This window comes from Egretta garzetta, unplaced genomic scaffold, assembly GCF_000687185.1.
Source record: "Egretta garzetta isolate BGI_Z169 unplaced genomic scaffold, ASM68718v1 scaffold697, whole genome shotgun sequence".
Taxonomy (NCBI): Eukaryota; Metazoa; Chordata; class Aves; order Pelecaniformes; family Ardeidae; genus Egretta; species Egretta garzetta.
Window position 1 is genome coordinate 36,572 of NW_009260141.1, and position 5,499 is coordinate 42,070.

Sequence of the window (5,499 nt, forward strand, 5' to 3'; positions counted from 1 at the left end):
TGCTGGTTGACAGGCGGCTGAATATGAGCCAGCAGCGTGCCCAGGTGGCCAAGGTGGCCAACAGCATCCTGGCTTGTATCACAAATAGTGTGGCCAGCAGGAGTAGGGATTGTCCCCCTGTCCTGGGCACGGGCGAGGCTGCACCTCGAATGCTGTGTTCAGTTCTGGGCCCCTCAGTACAAGGACATTGGGGAGCTGGAGCCTATCCAAAGAAGGGTACTGAGGCTGGTGAACGGTCTAGAGCAGAAGTTGTATGAGAAGCAGCTGAGGGAACTGGCGTGGTTCAGTGTGGAGAAAAGGAGGCTGACAGGAGACCTTATCACTCTCTACTACTACCAGAAAGGAGGTTGTAGCCAGGGGGGTGTCTGTCTCTTTTCCCAAGTAAGAAGTGATAGGACGAGAGGAAACATCCTAAAGTTGTGTCAGGGGTTTTGGTGTTGGTGTTGTGTTAGATTGGATATTAGAAAAAATTTCTTCACTGAAAGGGTTATCAAGGACTGGGACAGGCTGCCCAGGGAAGTGGTTCAGTCCCCATCCCGGGAGGTATTAAGAAGACATGTAGATGTGGTGCTTAGGGACATGGTTTAGGGGTAGACTTGACAGTGTTAGATGTACAGTTGGAGTTGATGATGTTAAAGGTCTTTTCCAACCTAAATGATTCCGTGATATATCCTCCTGATCAAACAGTAAAACTCCTGCACAGTTGTACACTTGGTGGGATGAATCACAATCCTGGACTGCTATTACTCGATGACTATAAACAGTTCAGAAGGGATGGGCAAGGAAGGAGAGATGGGCCGGGGGTTGCCCTCTGTAAGAAAATGGACCGATTGCACAGAGCTGTCTTTGAAAAACAGTGACGAATAGTTGAGAGCTTATGGGTAAAAATTAGAGTCCAAGCAAAGAAAGGAAATCTCATGGCTGGCATTTATTACAGGCCACCTGAACAAGGTGAGCATGTTGATGAAGCTTTCTCACTCCAACTACAGGAAGCGTCACAGTCGCACGCTCTGATCCTGCTGGGGGACTTCAGTCAACCTGACATCTGCTGGAAAAGTGGCACAGCAAGCTGTGAGCAGTACAGGAGACACCTGGAACGTATTGAGCATCAATTTTCAATCCAGGGAAAAGACAGTCCAACCAGAGAAGCACTACTCGACCTTGCTCTCCAACACAAATAAACTAATTGGAGACATCAAGATTGGTGCCTAGGCCCAGGCCCATCACAAACTTGAAGGATATGGGCCAGGCAAAAAGTAAAATCAAGACCTTGAGTTTTAGCAGAGTGGACTTTCAGATATTTAAGAAAGTAGGGATGGACCTCCCTGGGAAACTGCCCTCAGGGATAAAGGAGCAGAATAGAGCTGGCAGCTTTTTAAGGACATATTTCTTAGAGAACAAGTTCTCTCAATTCCCACATGTAAGAAATCAGACAAGGAAGGCAGGAGACCAGCATGGCTGAGTAAGGACATTTTGGTTGAACTGAAGTGTAAGACGGAAATGCATAGGCAGTGGAAGCAGGGACACACATCCTGGAAACAATATAGGGATGCTGTCCAGTTGTGTAGGATGGGATCAGGAAAGCTAAGGCACATCTGGATCTGAATTTGGCAAAGGATATGAAGAATAAGAAGGGCTTCTGCAGGTATGCTGATCAGAAAAGAAGACTAAAGAAAATGCACTGTCCAATAAGTAAGACAGAAGAACTAGTGACAACCAACATGGAGAAGGCTGAGGTACTCAAAAATATTTTTGCCTCAGTTTTCACTGGCAATTTCTCTTTCTGCATCTCTCAAGTCCTTGAACCTCAAGGCAGGGACTGGGCAACAAAGTCCCTCCCATCACAGGAGAAGATCAGGTTTGACACCATCTGAGGAACCTGAATATACACAAGCCTATGGGACTCGGCAAGATGCATCCCAGGGTCCTGAGGGAACTGGCAGATGTAGTTGCTAAGCCATTCTCTATCACATTTGAAAAGTCATGGCAGTCAGGTGAAATCCCCAGTGACTGGAGAAAAAGGAATATCGTAGCCATTTTTTTTTGAAGGATAAAAAGGAGGGCCCTGGGAGCTACTGACCAGTCCGGTTTACCTTGATGCCTGGTAAGATCCTGAAACAGATCCTCCTGGAAGCTATGTCGAGGCATATGGAAGACAGGGAGGTGATTGAGGGGAGGTATGAACTTGATGGGTGGACTATTAGATGGGTAAGGAATCGTCTGGGTTGCTGCATCCAAAGAGTTACATCTCAATGTGCAAGTGGAAACTAGCAATGAGTGGTGTCCCTCAAGGGTCCATACTGGGACCAGTACTGTTTAATATCTTCATCAAGGACATAGGTAGTGGGATTGAGCATACCCTCAGCAAGTTTGGAGATGATACCAAGCTGAGTGGTGCAGTTGATACATTAGCGGGAAGGGGTGCCATCCAGAGGGACCTTGAAATGCTTGAAGAGTGGGCCCATGTGAACCTCATGAAGTTCAACAAGGCCGAGTGCAAAGTCCCGCACCTGAGTTGGGGCTATCCCCAATATCAGTACAGACTGGGGGATGAATTAATTAAGAACAGTGCTGCAGAGAAGGACCTGGGGATACTGGTAGATGAAAAATTGCACATGAGCTGGCAGTGTGCGCTTGCAGCCCAGAAAGCCAATCCTATCCTGGGCTGCATAAAAAGAAGTGTGGCCCAGAGCTGAGGGAGGTGATTCTGCTCTCTCTCATGACCCCACCTGGAGTATTGCATCCAGCTCTGGGTCCCCAGCACCAGGAAGACACAGACTTGTTAGAGCGGGTCCAGAGGAAAATGATCAGAGGGCTGGAGCACCTCTCCTACGAAGTAAGACAGAGAGAGTAGGGATTGTTCAGCCTGGAGAAGAGAAGGGTTTGAGGAGACCCTACTGTGACCTTTCAAAATATAAAGGGGGCTTATAAGAAAGATGGAGATTTTTCACCAATGCCTGTAGTGACAGGACAAGAGGCAACAGTTTAAACTGAAAGAGGATAGAATTAGATTGGACATATGGAAGAAACTTTTTATGATGAGGGTGGTGGGACAGTGGAACAGGTTGCCCAGAGAAGTTGTGGATGCCCCATCCCTGGAAGTGTTCAAGGTCAGGTTGTATGGGGCTGTGAGCAACCTGCTCTAGTGAAACATGTCCCTACTCATGGCAGGGATGCTGGACTAGATAATATTTGCATGTCCCTTCCAACCCCAACCATTCTATGATTCCATGATTCTATAGTCACTTGGGCTCAAAAGAAGGACCTTCATGAAAGCATTTATCCAACACCAGAGTAGGAGAAGAATGAGTCCTTGTATTTCTACCTGAAGTTCTGAAAAATTCTGTCACATCCAAATAGCACAGTCCAGTGTCAGCACTACATTCTACCTTTCCAAAAATCTTTTTTATTTTAATCAATGTTCTGTTTGCTTGACTATTATTTTCAGGGAAAAATAGGAAGCAGAAGTAATTCTGTCTTTTGCTGAATACATAATTTTATAAAGCTTCATATCAGAAAAAAAAAGGGTTATGATAATATTTGAAATAAGCAATGATTTTTTTTTAAATAAGGTTGCCCATTACATTAAAGGAACTAAAAGGCACTTACAAAAGTATTTCTTCCTCCCTCTCTTCCACCTGATAACATCTGCAAGACCTTTTTGCATTTTGTCTTTTGCCGAGTCTAAAAGTAACTGCCTATGAATGTAAAAATACCAAAATTAAAAAGTCCAGATATGTGGTTAAAATATTGGTGTACCAGAAAAAAGAGGCTTTAGGAGAGCATAGGGACTGCTCCAGGATTGTGCTGCTACATCAGGTGTTTAGAGGAAGGCTAGAGGCCTAGCCTAAACCTAGGAAAATGCATTTGCACAGGATCAAAATAATTTAGAGGTAAAGCTACCAGTGGACCGACTGTGATAGGAGTGAATAGAAGGGATTAAGATACAGAATTTGAAAGAAATATATATGCTGCCGAACTAACCCCCAGAAATGTTCCCTCAATCGTGTTTGTCATTCCCAACAGGTTAACTTCTGTGACAGTGTAATTCACAATTCATAGTGGAGTCAACACAGCAGGTGAAACCACCACGAAATACAGCATCAGTACAGATGTTGGCTCCAAATCCACATGATTTTCTGTTTTTATACTCTTGCACATGATGTTATTCCGCTGTTTGTCTTCTCTAGACAAAAGCCCCTCTGAAATGCTACCAGAACTCTTGGCAGTTTCTCACAATTTATGTGCTCTCTAGTCATGGTAAACCAGCACCACTGACAAGCTTTTAAAACTGACAACCCCCCCATCATCAAAACTCCACACGGCAGTGTGTGATAGCACATTATTGAAAGAAAAAGTGAAAGAAGCCAAATGACTGCATTTTCAATCACATGAAATAATCACCAGGGTGTCCTATTCTTCCCCACATTGCACTATATATTTTTGAACATGACATTCCTCTATGCAACTCATCCCAAGAAAAAATCATTTGATATATATTCAGTTTATCCCACACCACAAAACTCATGGGTTAGAAAAAGCTATGCCCTAGTTTATCTCGGCAGTTCTGAGGAGATAATTGTTTGATTAAACCACTTGATTTATATTATTTTATTAAAAAAAATGCCCAGAGCCTTACCTCTGCTTTTCATAAGCAAAACATGCACACTATATTCTGATTTTTTTTTTTTTGCACAATTGCTGATTCTAGATGACAAAATGGCCGAAATACAGGGTAAAAGTAAGCACAAAAATAAACCCTACCTTAAAATAAGAACACATAATTGAATGTGCCTACCTATTGCGCTTAATCAAAAGAAGTATTTTGGAGAAACAAATGGGAATATAGTTCATCAAACTATTAATACAAGGACGGAGGAAGCTGAGGGGAACAGTGAAACAACCTCAATCTTTCTTAGGAGTTTTTGAAGGTACCTGCTGATTTAAAAGAACTGTTTTTCACATTAACGTTTCTGGTGAAAACCGCCTTTCTTTTACTTTTTGTTAGCTCCGAGTAGAGCTACCCAGGGCACTATGTCCAAAGGTTTCATTATTTTTAAGAGATGAAGCCGCGTTACGGGAAACAACTCATAACCCAGATAGAGAGCAGAGTGGCTACTTTGTGTTACTTGCTTCTTTTCAAAGCTGATTTACGCTAAGAAGATGTCTCGAGATTACCTCCATTTTGCACTACATTGATGAAAAAACGTCTCAGGAACATGAAGCCGGTGCCACCGTGGCAGTGCTGCCAGAAAGTTAGTTTTAATTCAAAAGGAAAAATAAAAATCTCACCGTCCAGCTCTGCGTGCAATCCCCAAACGCGGGGATTATCGGCTTCCCTGAGAGGCATCTTAACTCTCAGCGAAAAGGAACGACGAAAGACAGAAATATCTTCTGTCCCCAGCTACCCTGCGAAGAAACGGGGTGCCGCGGTCACCGTTTTTTTACGAAAAACTCACTTTTTTGAGGAGGAAGAAACACAAGCCGGGCGGCAGAGCG